General features: G+C 44.0%; 1 protein-coding gene across 5 annotated transcripts in view; it reads right to left on the bottom strand.

Annotated features, from left to right (window-relative positions):
* MOB3B (MOB kinase activator 3B) overlaps positions 1 to 15972 on the bottom strand; it is a 250906-nt gene that overhangs the window by 74694 nt on the left and 160240 nt on the right. The gene's annotated exons all lie outside the window — the stretch shown is intronic.

Below are 15972 nucleotides of genomic sequence, written 5' to 3'. Positions count from 1 at the left end.
TGGCTAAAACGGCGTTAAATTCAAACACCAACAACCACGAAAAGATCAAAAACATGAACAAAGAGGGCCAGGTTTGTTTCTTTGGTTATATCTTTTTTGGTGCAGATAAACGCACAGAAATATTTATTTTTAGATAGAAACAGGCACTCTCCCTTCTTGCTTTTTTACTTTTCCCACTTTTTAGAGCCCAAGAAAGTTCCTTTTCCTCTTATCTCTAATATAAGAAAACTGGTAGAAGGAGGGCGATGATCCAGGGAGACTGGCACTCCTTGACACAGAGTAATAGGGAGCGGTGAGGACTGCAGCAAATTAGAAAGCCCTTTCTCATCAAAGGAAGCAGCCGCTGCACAACTCAGTCAGTGGTGGTCAGATGGCGACAGAGGCCCGGGGCTGCGAGATCTGGTTTCGCAAGATGATTCAGAAATCTGGGGTTCTATATGAACTGTCTGGAGTTCTATTTTTAAAATGATAGCAATTAACCTGACATTTAAAAAAGAAAAAATACCGCAGGTCAAAACAAAACATCTTCCCAGGATAACTCGGCCTGCAGACTACCAGTTTGCAAATTCTGATCCCAACTTTTTCTGAGATACACTGTTTTTGAGGTGGGCAAATGCAACAAAACTTCATGGAAACTTCGCATTACACTTATTGTCACCTCATCTCCTTGAGGAAGGTAAGAGTTGGGGGTTGTTTTTCATAACACAGACTGGGTGAGGGGGCAGAGGAATCACCCAGATTTCCTGTCTGATGACCACTACTCCCAGCTTGGTCAGAGCAACAAATAGAATCCCAAGCCCACTTCCTTTCTGCCTCTCAGACACTGCTTAAACTCTTGGCATTTACACTGTTCTTAAGTAGTGACGTCATGGATTCCAAAGTTAAATAGCCTTTGAATTCCTATTCTGCTCCTTTTCCAGCCATAGGACCACAGACAAGTTATTTAACCTCTCTGAGCTTCAGTTTCTCCATATGTAGGATGCAGGTAAAATTGCCAATTGTCCTGAGGATTAGAAGTGACACCCCTGTGACTTTTGTTTTTTTGTCAGTTAAGGAGGAGTCAAAACAAGGCCTTTTTCGCATGGCCAGAAGTGTCAGCATGACTAAAACCCTCATACAGCGCCCAGGACAGAGTAAGCGCTTGCTAAAGGGAATGACACCTCCCCCGCCCCGCTCTCTGCTTTGTAGATCTGGAGCATCTAGCTGTTGTTATAAGGCAAGTAATTACCCTTATCAGGAAAAGGCAGACATGACCACCAGCCTTTCGGCAGAATTGCAGAGCTGCGCTCAGGGCATGTCCCGGGTCCCCAGGAAGCCTGGAGTTTTGCCGTCCGTGCCTCCACAGGGTCCCAGTGGCAGCTGTCTGGTAGAGACACTCTGTAACGGGATCACCTGGAACACCGAGGGCAGGATGAGCGACAGAACACAGCTGGCAGCTGGCAGAGGCAGGAATCTGCCTCCCCAGGGTCCGGCACTGATATTGGCTTTTCTTCCAAAACAAAGTGGCAACATATCAAATGAACCCAGGGAGAGACTTGGGCACAGCTTGGCAGCTGACTGTCTGGGCAACAGATGCTGGGGTTTGGGGGTGGGGTGATGTAAAGCTGGCCAAAGGTGGAGGACAGCCCCCCACCGAGAGCGGATGGGTGGTTTTCTCTGCTGAAGCGGGGTGGGGGGCAGTGAAAACCACTGCTGCCAGGCTGGGAGAAGGTCTAGAGGCTTCAAAGAAGCCTGAGATCCAGAGGTGATGGAATCCCCCATTATCCATATTCAAGTGTTGATTATGTTCCCATCAGAAGGGGAGTCCTGGAACCACATGGAGACAACAGCAGAGGTTGGCACGTGTTACTTTCGCAACCTGTCTGGGATGTAGGTTTTACTAGTCCTGTATCACAGATGAATAACACCAAGCACAGATTAACTTGCTCCAGGCCACTTAGGTAAACAGTGGCAGGGCTGGGATTTGGACCAAGTCAGCCTGATTCTAAAATCTAACAGATCTGGTTATGTTTGGAGTGTGACTCTCTCTGCCAAGGATAAAAGCACAGCTTAACTGCTAAATGCAACGAGGCATCTAAAGATTACTCTTTGGTGGCACAGAAATATAATTTTAAAAAAGGAAAGGGGTGAGGAGAGAAGGGTGAAAAAGGTCCACACCCTTGGGAGCCACAGATCCGAGGTACTAAGAGGTCAGCTAATAATCTGAGGCCCCAAGGAGAGATGTGTTTTCTCTGCTGGTGCCTTAGACCATGGACCTGGGACTAAGAGTAAAGCCAACATTTACTGAGCACGTAACAAGTCTAGGTACTATTATTGTTTCCATCTCATAAATGAAGAAACAGACTCAGAAAATTAAGTAGCTTCCCCGGGGCACGCAGCTGGCAAATAGTGGGGGGGTTTGGACCCAGGATTGTCTAACTCCAAAGCCCATGAGTACCCACTACCCTGAAATCTGGAGATGTTGCTCTGGGACTCTGCACACACTTCCAGCTCCCAAGCCCTTCCTTCCTGGGTGGCCTGAATCCCCCCAGGGGCGCTCACCTTTCACGTCACCAGCTGCTAGGGGACACAGGGATGGGGGGTTTCAGCTGTGCCAGTTCGTCTGCTTGACCTTTAAAGCTGGTGCCCACACCCCACACACTGACTGAAGGTAAGGCAAGATCTTGGACACACCAAGGATGTTCATGGCACTTGTTGGGTCCCTCTAGAGTGTCCCCAATCTGCATCCCCCCACACCCCCCAAGTCCCTACGTCTGATCAGCTTTGAGCTCTTGGCTCTGCCCTCCATTCCACACCTGGTCTCTGGCCTTGCCTTTGACCTTGAACTTGGTTTGCTCTTGCCTCTCGCATTTGGGCTATGGCTGGGAATGATCTTCACAGTATAGAGAAGAGCCGGTTTTAGAGTCTAGAAGACCTAGATTAAAATCCTAGCCCTGTAACTTACTAGCTGTATAGGCAAGTGACTTCATCACTCTACTTCATTACAAAATGGAGAAAAACATTTACTTTCTGGGGTTCTTATAATAGTATCTGTAATGTGCGTGGCACTTGGTGGGAACTTTGAGATGAAGTCCTACTTTTGTTATTTCCCACTTGAACTCCTTGGGTAGGAAGGAGCCCAGCCTCAGATCTCTTGGCTCTGGCTGCTAAGTTGGCCCTGACTCTTCCACCATCCCCTTCCTTACATGTAATTCATTCTTCAAAAGTGAACATTGCAAATGGTTCAAGTCAGGACATGCTCAGCACGCACCATAGTCACCCCCAGGCCAACTTGGGAAGCTGAGAAGTCCTAGGCTGGATTCGCAGGGAGCCTAAGAACCCTGGTGGGTTCTCTGCTAAGCCAGAGATAAAATCCCAGCTCACAGAGTGTGGGGTTAAGAATAAGAAAGCTGTGTGGCATTTGGGAAATTCATTCAATATTATTGATGGTTCAGGGTCCAATTCTACAGTTTGTATACTATCTTAGCCCTTTTCTCCCTTTCTCTTCTGCATTCTAAGTGTTCGGATATGTGTGTGTGCGTGAAAACTTTAAATAAACCGTCAGAAGGTGGGAAGTGGAAGAGATCACCCCTCTGGATGTCCACCACTTTGGTGGACCCTGGAACTCTCATCCTGTGTAACTGGCCTCACGGCAGCAAGACAGGGTAAGACTCAGTGCTGATCTACTCCTTTCCCTGACAGGCTCCAGAGGGACCAGTTCATGAAAATTAAATTATCTGAGGGTTTCTTGTCTTCATGGTACCGGTAGGAAGTATCTAATCTCCATTAAATAGCCACAGAAAAATGAACCCTGAGAGAGGCCTGATATGTGTATGTGTGATGTCATTTATTCCCAGTGAAATCCTGAGTAGTGATATTATTATTTCAGTAATTTTTTTTTTTTTAATGTAACTGCGGCTTAGTTCAGCTAAAGTGTTTGCCTGTCCCCACAGATAAAAGGATGTAGAGTAGAGATTTGGCTCTGACAACTCAGGCCCTTTCTTTGGCGTCCTGCAGTTACAGCTCCATGGCACAGAGAACCTCACTGTTAAGATGACCATTTTTTGACCTCCACTGAGCTCAGTACCTGGCTTGCAGAAGAAGCTCAAAAAAATGTTTGTTTGTTTTCGATAAATGCAGGCTAACAGTAGGAAGAACGAAAGGCTAGTGAACCATCTCAAATGGACACTGGACTTGTTATCATGGCAGCCTGAACCTGAGGAGAACGTGCAAGGCTCTGGGCAGAGGGCAGCCTGTGTGTTCCACGGGGCACCAATGACCCAGCTCAGGACTGTATCCAACCCCGTCCTTTTGTCCCTTCTGCTTCTTTGAATACATATGATACTGGGGACCCTCCACTTTTGTACTTCCCAAGGTCTGTGTTAAAAATGACTAATTCTGGGAGATCCTTGGCTAAAAAAAGAGGATCACGAGGTCAAGTATACTTGTCAAAATGCTGCTTTTATAAATGTTTGCAATATACCTAAGCATAGTAAAGGATCTGAGAATTCCTGTAGCCAAAAGTCCTATTTAACTCTGGAACCTCCTTTTTCCAGTAATAGCTATTGGTTTAAAAGAGTCTGTAATCAGACTTCCCAGGTTTCTTTTCTGGCTCTGCTACCTATTAACAAGGTAACCATATGCAAATGGCTTAGTATCGCTTAGCTGCAGTTTCCCCAACTCGAAAGAAACAGGGATATTTATGTTATCTGTAGCTCAGTGGGTTGTTGTGAGGATTAAATACACACACGTAAAAGGCTTTGCTAATACTTTGCAGATAGGAAGCACTCTCGTGCACTGTTAGTTTTAGTATCTCATGGACCAAATGTTCTTTGTAACATACTTTGGGATTAAATTCCTCCTGCATATTTATTTTCAGGAGGGCAGTCTTGGTATTAATCCATCAATCCTGAACTTGCAAAGAATTTAGAGTGGTAGATACTCAATTAAGCCCTGGATGATATTTGGCTTTGCATTATTTTCTACAAATTTCTCATATTTATGTCTTGTATTACTGTAAGTTCCCTGAACAAAGGGACTGTTTTATACTTTGATTCTATCTTTAAAAGCACCTGGCACAGGGCTAGGTAGGGAACACTCATCATTCAAAGTTGAATCATAAGAGAGCAGTGATCTTATTTAGTCAAGATGTGAATCCATCATCGCCTACTTGGGGGAGGAAAAAAGCCTACAGCAGAAATGATAGCTTTTTGCCAGAGTCTTGATATGGTCCTGGCATGGAAGGCTACACAATGCTCTTCTATGGAGGAGAGCTCTGAGATGAAGGACATTTTCATCTAGCCTAGGAGGTGGGAAGAAAGAATCTGAAACTCCTTTTTTTATCATTAAAACCTCCCTTCTTTACCTTTCAATATAGTTTTTCGGGGGGGGGGTGATAGTTAATTTTCAGTCACTGTACTCAATTAGAAAGTTAATGCCAGACAATATTAACCAGGAGTCATAACTGAAATAGATTGCATATCTGAAGGATTTGGAGTTAAACTTTGACTAGTCTTATAATAACCCAGACAAATCTTCCGAAAATAATCTCAGACAGATATGTATTGATCATATAGAAAACAACCTTTGGAATAGGTTAGAGAGGCTTTTTATTTTTATTTTTTTTGGCCATGCCATGCAGCATGCGGAACTTGCCAGACTAGGGATCGAACCCGTGCCCCCTCCATGGAAGCACGGAGTCTTAACCACTGGACCGCCAGGGAAATCCTTATAGAAAACAACCTTTGAACAGAAGGTCTCTAAATGATTTGTAAGCACGATTGATCTCAGAGCCTCCCCTTCCTCTACCCTACCCTGAGCCACAGCCCCTGACTCTCAGATTCAAGCTGGTAAATTTCAGACTCCAAGAAGCTGGCTCGAAATGGGAAGATGTGTTCAGATGAGCTTCACAGAGAGGTGATAGACATCTATGTGCTCAAGGATAGATCTGGATGGCTCGGGGCAGGCCGTGTGGCTTGGTCTCTGCAAATGGGATCTGCGAGCCTAAAACGGGACCAGGCTGAACTCAGATTACGGAATGAGCCCAGGCAAGATGCCTGGGCAGAGGTCAGAATCCCAAACCAATCACTCACATGTGGTTCCAGCAGGAATTTGCTCCACAATTAGACTCAAAGCAAGACTAGAGTTTGTTAAGTGATCGGGCCAAGGAGGAGGCCAACCAGAGAGTTGGGGTGAAGGCGGAGGGTGCAGTGAGCCTGCGGGGCTTGGAGCCCCTCTTGAAGGCCTGACCAGGCAGCTTCACGGCTCTGTTTCTGCTGCTGGTGAGGACCTGGTACTCGGCCGGGAACCAGCGTCTGACAGAGCCCTGCTGAGTTTATGAATGTGTCTAACCACAAACTTTCTGATCTCCAAGCCACATTGAGTGCGAGAGCTAAATCGAGCATGGAATATAATAATAATTTCTCTGGGGCCCCATGCGGATTTGCCTTTCATCTCTGACTCAGTAACCATCCTTTCTCCCAAACAGAACTGAATAAAAATTCCAGTAATTTCTGAGCTTCAATCCATTTTCTTTCTTCCTCATCCCCTCCCCTCCCCTCCCTTTCACTTAGCCCCCAAATGTCCCATTCAATCCTTCCTTTTCAGGCACCTCTGGAACAAACCCAAGAAGTTGTCTAAATGGCTTGTGTTTTTTTCTTTTACCCTCTTATGGAAGCTGCAAAAGGAGAGAGTCCCTCAGAGAATGCAGAGATGCTATGACAGGGCCACAGATGGGAGATGGAGGTCCCAAAGTCAAACAAGACCCAGGCGGCAGTTTCCAAGCTAGCTGCTACACATTCTTGTTTTCATGGTTTTTCTCTCTTTTCTTCTGGAGAGAAAGCCAGATGCTTAGGGCTGAGAACCTGGTCTCTGACGGCACTGGGTTGAACCTGGGCTGTGGCGCTCTGGAGAGTAAGGGCTCAGAGGCTGTCTACAGGGACACCAGAGAACTGGCCCCAGAACACCCCAGGTTCCACAAGCAGCTGGCAGACGTTCCAGCCCGTCGTTCACCTAGCTAATGCCTCTTCCTTCTGTAGAGCTCAGCTGAAAGCCCCCCATCATCCCCAGACTCAGGTTGCCTGGCACGTGCTCCTGTAACTCTCCTGAGCACAGATCCCAGGCGGTAATCGCACACTGATGTGTGTGGGTACTGGCTCAGGTCTGCCACCCCCTCCAGACTGTACGCTCCCTGGGGGCAGCGAGTGCATCCACGCTCCTCCCAGAAGGATGCTGAGTGCCCAGAGCGGACGTACACCAAAATCAAAGCTCAGAAAGGGGCAGGGACTGACCGGCCCGGGGTTTAGAGCTAGTTTGTGATGAAAAGGGGTCTGAATTCAAGTCTGTCTGATTCCAGAGCCTATGCTCTTTCCACTCTGCCAGGAAGCTGGATGGGATTCTTACGGCTCGTTTCATCTCTTGCCAATCCAATTGGCAGAACTGGAGAAGCCAAATTTGTTAAAAGACGAAGGTGGACAAGGGCATATTGGCTCTTACTTCCCCAAAGGCATGTGTCATTCGTGGCTGAAGACACTGGTTAAGCGACTGGCTCTGGTGTCAATCACTGGTTTCAGATTCCAGTTGTGGAACGTCCCTGCTACTTGCCCTGCTACTTGCCCGGGAGTGAGTTTGCTAACTTCTAAAAGGCTCGGTTTCCTTATCTGAGGAATGAGGATAATTATACCTGGTATTTGGTGAGATTGGGAGGATTAAACACAGAGCCCAGGGCCAGCAGGCTCTCAGAGGCATTCGGCAAAAGGCCGCTGATGTTATTACTGCTCTAAAAGGTGACGCTTCCTCACCAGAGTCCAGGGTGGGGGAGGGCAAACGAAAGGGCACAGATGGAGCTGCCTTTTCTCTAAAGGACAAACTCTTCCTGGAAAGCAGATTTGGACCCAAGGTCATATAGGGAAACACCGTGTGAACTGTCCGAGGAGCTTCCACGTAACACGAGATGAAGCCTAATGCCTTGGCTAATCTAATCCCTTGGGGACCCCAATGGCATGTCAGTAACAACAACCAGAAAGGCCCATCTTTCTCCTTCATACTGTCACTCCTGTCTGAGAGCAGCTGTGCTGTCCTTTTGGTCTTTGGAGGTCAGTACCAGGAGTGTGCATGTGAAAATCCCTCTACAAGTCATAAAAACCACTCATTCTCAATAGCTCATGAATAAAAACAACATCCCACACACGTGGGAAAAGAAAACAGGCCTCCTCTGGCAGCGTAGCTGAGAACATACCATTTCCAGAATACTTGCAAAACAAAACACAACTGGATCACAATGAAGAAAATAAAAGAAAGAAAGAAAAGAAACCTTAACAACATAGACTTATTTCTTAAAAATCCTCTCCTGATAGTTTATTCTCTTGCCCATTCCATCCACATTCTCCTGCCTCCTGCAAAACGTATATATATATTTATCTAAAGAACCCTCACACTCTTGCTGATGAAAATTCAGCTTTGGAGGACCGATTCTTCTAAGCAGATGTTTTGTGTTATCTCAGTGCATTCCTCAAGAAAGTGTCTGTACACCATGCCAAGGAAAACAATCCTGTGTAGCAAGACTTTGTTCCTCTGCCTGAAAAAAAAAAAAAAAGTCCCCAAACAAGCTGACAGCTGCAAATGGTTAGAAATAAACTGGCTACTACTCTCTTCCCCAGCTCCCTCTGCCCGGTCCCAGCTGCCCCTCACCCCAACCCCGAGTAACCCTCGGACCCATTATCACACTGGTTGGACCAAAAGAAGGGAATACAGAATAGCAAGTGATGATACGTTCTAAACAGATTGTTAATTCTTTCAGACGTGCCATTTGCGAGGCAGAGGAAGTGCTGTTTCAGCCAGCCAAAGGAGCCTGCCTGTCACCTGCCCCTCTCTGTCCCCAGCGCCACTTCTCTGCTGCTGGAAGCTCCTTCTTACCCGCATCCCCATCTCCAGGTTGGCTGGCTGCCTTCCCTCGCTCTGTCCTGGCGTGGAGGTGGAAGTACATCAAGAGAGACCCAAGAAGACCTGAGAAAGGCATTCCTTCACTATGGATTGGCAATAAAAGCCATTAAAGGTGAACTCTAGCTAGTTCAGACCTGCCGAGTTTGCTGAAAATCAAATGGCCCAAATGAGATAGAGTGAGCTGAGAACACGGTGCTAATGAACCTCATTAGAACTGGAAAGTCAGACAGAAGCACCAGTACTTTGATCATGAGCCCCAGTCAGAATTTGCAAATGACTCAGCCTCCTGGTCGTGGATGATCTGTTGTGAGTATTTTCACAAATAAAACTTTTCTTTATTCATCAGCAGAATCTTTCTTCCATTATGTGCAGGGCAATGAAAACCCAGTCTTGTCTGAGATGTGGTGTATATGTATATATGTATGTGTATATACACATACATATACACAATGGAATATTACTCAGCCATAAAAAAGAATGAAATAATGCCATTCGCAGCAACGTGGATGGACCTAGAGATTATCATCCTAAGTGAAGTAAGTCAGACAAAGACAAATATCATATGACATCACTTATATGTGGAATCTAAAAAATAATACAAATCAACTTACTTACAAAACAGAAATAGACTCAGACATAGGAAATAAACTTACGGTTACTAAAGGGGAAAGCGGGGGAGGGATAAATTAGGAGTATGGGATTAACAGATACACACCACTATATATATAATAGACAAACAACAAGGATTTACAACAAGGATTTATTTATTTATATTGAATATAGCACAGGGAGCTATATTCAATATCTTCTAATAACCTTTAATGGAAAAGAATCTGAAGCTGTACACCTGAAACTAACACAGTATTGTAAATCAACTAGAGTTAAATTTTTTTAAAATACAGAAATATACACACAAAAAATACACACACACACACACACACAAAATACCAAGTCTTGTCCAAATAGTTTCTAATCTATAAACTTCTCTCCAGCCCCACTGCCACTTCCCTAGCTCAAGCCACCATCACCTCCTGCCTGGTTGGCTGTGGCTCTCCCTTAGTGGCGCTTCCTTCCTTTACTCTTGGATTTCTTCAATATCTACCAGGCACATGGAGGATCTTCCTGAAATGCAGCTCTAACTAGGATGTCTTCTTTCTGCACAAAACTCTAAAGCAGCTTCCTACTGCTTTGAGGTAATATCAGAGCTATTTAACACAGCAGGCAAGACCCTCTCTGGTTTCATATGCGTGCATATCTCCATTATTACCTCTGGATCCTCCCAACTTGTATATAATACCCCAGCCCTCCAGAGCTAAGATCCATCAGCTCACTTCTGGGCGTTGCCGCATATTGTAGAGTTGGTAGCCGAAAACTCTCTTCTTCAGCTTCCCCTCTTTGTGTGGCTAACTCCCATTTGTTATTCGAGCCTCAACTAAGTTATCACTTCCTCTGGGTTGTCCTCCTTGCCCACCTCACCCCTAGTCTAGTTAGGTGTAGCATAATACCCTGTACTTCTCCCATGATCACACTTACCATTGTTTTGTCATTTTTTTTTTTTTTTTGGTCTCCATTAGAATAAAAATTTTGAAGCGTCGAGGAACGTCACTTTCCTGTTCACAGTTATATCCCTGGCATCGAACGCGTACCAGAATACGGGGGTTCTCAATAAGTATTTGTGGAGTGAATAAGTGAACAAATGACCATATAATGTGGGGATGGTGAAGAGCTTCGCCTGCTTGGGTTCCCTTTCTTCTCCTGTCCCCAGGCAATGGCCCTTGAGTCACAGTCTGAAAACCATTGTGCTATGGAAAGATCCCCCAGGGAACTGCTATTGGCCCACCTTTAACCTTGTCAAGTCCAAGGCCATAAGGCTGCAGTGAAAATTAATACCCATTTAACTCTTCACACCTACCAGATCTCAGATGCATCTTCGTATTAAGTTTTCACCCATACTGGGAAAGACACCTCCTCAAATTGTATTTTATATTTATATCGAAGCACCTATTTTCATATAAATAGAAAACTATCAGGTAGGTCATTTTCCAGAGTTACTAAAGTTTGAAATAAGCCAGGATTGATTGAGAAACAAATAATCCTGGGATACATGATTGGGGAAGGCAGGGGAGAGGGAAAAGATAGCCAAAGTAAATCATTCTTTTGAGAAACGTGGATCCAGAAAGAACAATGATTGGATCCCAACTTGAGGGGTGCTTTGCAGAGCCAAAAGGGAAAGGGAAGAAATTGATCTGAGGCAGGGGTGTAACTGTTGGGGGATCTTCTCCAGACAGAAAGGGTCTAAGAAAGGAAAACTTGCCAAAGAAGTTCAGAGCAGACTCTGCATGCAAAGACCCACCCTGCATGAGGCTGAAGAGGATGCAAGTGGATGCAGATGACTCTTTCCATCTGAGCTGGAAGGGTTCTGGCAGGGACTGAGAAAAATTGGTGAGTCATTGCATTTGCACGTAAGACCCAATGAAGGTAAGATGGTGGGTTAGGGATGAAACCAGAAATGTAGCTTTAAAATCTGATCACTGGGTCAAAGTAGAGCTAAATTCATGGACTAAACTGTATATCTGTAAAGTACTTACTTGAATATGGTCTTAACCAGAAACCACTTATTCAAATGCCTTCAAGGGTCAGAAAGGGACATAAAAGCGTCCGTCAAGTAGGCTGGCTGTAATACAATAGGGAATGGCACAGACTGTGACAACTTGGAGAGTGCTTTATGCAGGAAAGAAAAATTGTCTCAGCCTTAGCTGTGTTGAGCAGGAATATGGGTCCAGGATTGCCAGAACTTCTGGTCTTTCAAGAGAATCGGAAGTCTAGATTCTAATGTGAAATCTCTTCATAGTTAAATGTTGGTAGTTCAAAAACATTAAAATTTTTTAAAAAACAATTTATTTTTAATGTAATTTATTTTTACATAGTTAACTCAGCCTGGAAAAGTTGACTCTCTACGACAGCTTAATTTTTAAATTTTACTTTAAAAAATTTAAAAAATTTACATTACATTTTTAATTTACATTAAATTTTTTTTTAATTTTAAAATTTTAAAAATTAAAAAATACCTTGGTAGCAATGAGCACCTGCAACATCCAAATCTTAGTGTCTAACACCATTCTTCAAAAAGGGAAATCAGGGCTCCTTGGAGAAATAGCTGATTCTAGGGCTGGGGCAGGAAATAGAACACTTTGTAGCTCCAGAAAGAAAGGGAGTCCTCGGACTTCCCTGGTGGCGCAGTGGTTAAGAATCCGCCTGCCAATGCAGGGGACACGGGTTCGAGCCCTGGTCCGGGAAGATCCCACATGCCACGGAGCAACTAAGCCCACGTGCCACAACTACTGAGCCTGCGCTCTGGAGCCCGCGAGCCACAACTACTGAAGCCCACGCACCGCAACGAAGAGTAGCCCCCGCTCACCGCAACTAGAGAAAGCCCGTGCGCAGCAATGAAGACCCAACGCAGCCAAAAATAAATAATAAATAAAATAAATAAATTAAAAAAAAAAAAAGAACGAAAGGGAGTCCTCGATAAAAACACAATGGAGGTGTGTCCAAGGGACCCTGGAGGCAACCTGAAATCCTGCAAGGCCGAAGCTGGAATTTGAGCAAGAAAATAAATGGAGTAGTATTAGATTATAACCAAAAGTATAAAATAAATACCCACGAGTCCAGACTGATAGAAATAAATGATTGAATAAATAAGTGGGGAACAGACAAATTGCAGCAGAATTCCAAATAATTTATGTAGTTACTTTCCCCTGAAGAAGGTGGAACTCTTTTTCGTAGCCTTGACTGTGGGGTATGCCAGGTGACTTGCTTCCAAAGAGTGCAGTTGGAAAGGGAGGTGGGAAGAGTAACTTTAAAATGGAGAAACCTGGCAGACACAACATTGGCCAGGTAACTAAGGTCAACGTCATCACTGATTAGTCATGTTCTTGGCATATACCTTTGATATGATGTGAGGAAAATGTCACTTCGGCTCTATGGACTTCTGACCCAAAACCCATAACCTGAATGGAACCATGAGAAAAATATTAGACAAACCCAAATTCAGCGACATTCTACAAAACATTTACCAGCACTCCTTTAAATTGTGGAAGTCGTCAAAAACAAGTAAAGTTTGAGAAAACGTCAGCTCAGAAGAGTGTAAGGAGACCTGACAACTAAATGTAATGTGGTATCCTGGATGGAATCCAGGAACAGGAAAAGGGCATTAAGGAAAAACTTCTAAAATCTGAATACTGTGTGGAGTTTAGTTAATGAAAATGTACCGATGTTAGTTCCTCATTTGTGACAAATGTCTTATAAATGTAACATAAGATGTTCCCAACATGGGAAACTGGATGAGTTATATGTGGAACTCTCTGTCTTATCTTTGCAATTTTTCTGCAAATATAAAACTCTTCTAAATAAAAAGTTTATTTATATTAAAAAAAAAAACCCACTCTGTGGGCCAAAAATATTCAATAGGGCCCAGGGGCCATGAGTTTGTACCCTTTGGTTTATGCACTGACAATTCTCTGTTTCCTGATGACACTCTCTGATCAGAACTGGCTACATAATTTGCGGAGGCCCTTTTTCAAAAATTATAAAGAATTTCAAGATGGCGACAGCAAATATTAAACCAAGCATGGGGCACTTCTGAGGGCAGGTCCTGTGTGACCATACAGGTTCCATGTCTGGGAAGCCAACCGTTTCTGATACACAGCATGGTCCAAACAGAGCTATCCAGCTAGTAGTTACCCTTGCCAGATAAAACTCCCAGCACATACCCTTTATTTGTCCATTAACTAATTTTAAAAATTAACAAATACATATATTTGAGGATGTGCTAGATATTAGAAATTCAGCAATAATCAGAAGAGCTAAATTACACTGATAAATTATAAGGTCCCCTTATAATGTAAGTGAACCCTGGCACTGATCGGACACCCTTGAGGTTCTTCCCCTCACTCTCTCTAATTTCTCCTTTTCTCCTGTTTCAACTGCAACACTATTTACTATAATGGGACTTCTGACGAAAGTGAATTTTTTAAATTATAAAAATATGGAAAAGCTTCATGAGGTTATTTTATAACATTTGCAATTAAAAGTTTCAATTACGTTGGCTCCTGAGAGAAACTTAATTTCCTGAGCACCTAATGGCACCAGATATTAACATATATTAATATTATTAATTACCAATCAAACAAGCCCGACAAACTCAGGAGTTATTTCCCGCACTTTGCAGATGAGAAAATGGGAATCACCTGTGCCCAAGTGACACGGGTACTAGGTGATGGAGCTGGAATCTCAACCCAGATCCGTCCCACTGCAAAGCATATAACACACCCTCAAATAATACAACTAATACACCCTCTACCTTCATAATTCCTTTAAAGTTATTTAAAAAATTAACCTCACCTTCAAGAACGTACCTCTGAATAGTTAGTTTTACAAATCCTCAACTGAAATAAATTACTGTAAGGCCATTAGCCAATTTTAAGGTCCTTAATCAAACAAGACTTTTGAGGAGAAAAGTCTGAGAGTTCAGGACATTTGTCTTTTGGAATTTGGTGGAGGTGGATGGGAAGAGGATGCAAGTGACTAAAGCAATTGCCTCTCTTGGACTTGAGATTCTGAAGCAGAGGTGAGAAACTGTCGGCTGCAGGCCAACCTTAGCCAGAAGGCATGTTTTCTTTGGACTACATAGTATTTTTGAAATGCTGCCAACATTTAGAAATTGGGAACTACGATACAAATATTAAGAAGTCTGGCTTCTCTTGGAAAAACTCGAAAGACCTGGCACTAGTGGGCTGAAATTCCCACATGGCAATAACTAAGTGATGTCTGCTCCCTGTAAACTAGAGATGCTATACTTACCTGGGCAGCCCCATTCATTTCATTCATTTACTTTGCCAGCCTAGACCCTTTAAAGAAAACATTGTGTTTCTCTGTGTGGAAGCAGGTAGTTAATACACTTTTTTGTTTTGTTTTGTTTTGTGAGGCCAGGTGAGGCTTGGTTGCATAGAAAATATCTATTGGCTATACTAGAAAACCGTTACCCTAGGAACACCGTCCCTGAGTATGTAATGCTTTCAGATTCCATCTTCCTTCCAGGCCCCTCTGAGCCCTGCAGTGGGACCGTCCTCTTTCTAAAGTGCTCCATTTGACACAAATGTGCAGAAGGTACCATTTGCTTTCTTTCTGAAGGCAACCCCACTGGGCACGTTGATAGACAGGCTCCTGGGGGTGATGGAAGCAAATGGGTTTGGTGTTTTGCAACCCTACATCTTTTCTTTGGTAACCTTCCTAGGTGGTCCTCAAGTTATGTAGGCTTGACTTTCTTACTGCCTGCATATTTACACAATACATGGACACCGCTAAACCCCCTTGGCGTGGCGCATTTGGTCTATTCTACATTTACTACCTACTGTGGTGCCTTGGTGATGTCACACAGAAACACTGTCAGCTAGCTGTCACTGGAGGAGAGAACAAAAGCCCCACCCCATGCATCCTGAGAGGATCCTAGGAGCCCCCCCGCCTGACCACCGCTGCCCATTCCCATGACAACCTTGCAGAGCAAGTGTCCCCTTGTCCAACGGCACCTCTCCCCGATTCCTAGGAAGGTTCTCACATGTCCTGGCCCCAAAGGCATTAGCACTCTTTGGGACTGTAATTAGCAATTCTTATATGTTTTCGAGTTCTCTGAAAAAAACTCCTAACTTATAAACCTATGGTTTGTGTTTCAGACAGGTATTTGGGAACATAAATTTATAAAAGTAGGTGACTGCCTCATTTCTTTTGCTCTAATCATATGAGTAATGTTTAAGAAAATTTAGAAAATCCTGTCAAGTAAAGATACCATTATCAACCATAATCCCACCAAGAAATAACCACTGGTAATATTTGGTATGTAACCTTCCATTCTTGTCTCTGCATATATATAATATATAGTTTTTAAAAAGTAAGATTAGGGCTTCCCTGGTGGTGCAGTGGTTGAGAGTCTGCCTGCCGATGCAGGGGACACGGGTTCGAGCCCTGGTCCGGGAAGATCCCACATGCCGCGGAGCA

This window comes from Balaenoptera borealis (genome assembly GCF_965194805.1).
Source record: "Balaenoptera borealis genome assembly, chromosome: 8".
Lineage (NCBI taxonomy): Eukaryota > Metazoa > Chordata > Mammalia > Artiodactyla > Balaenopteridae > Balaenoptera > Balaenoptera borealis.
The sequence above is the reverse complement of the archived record's forward strand: the minus strand, read 5'-3'. Positions and strand labels throughout refer to the sequence as shown.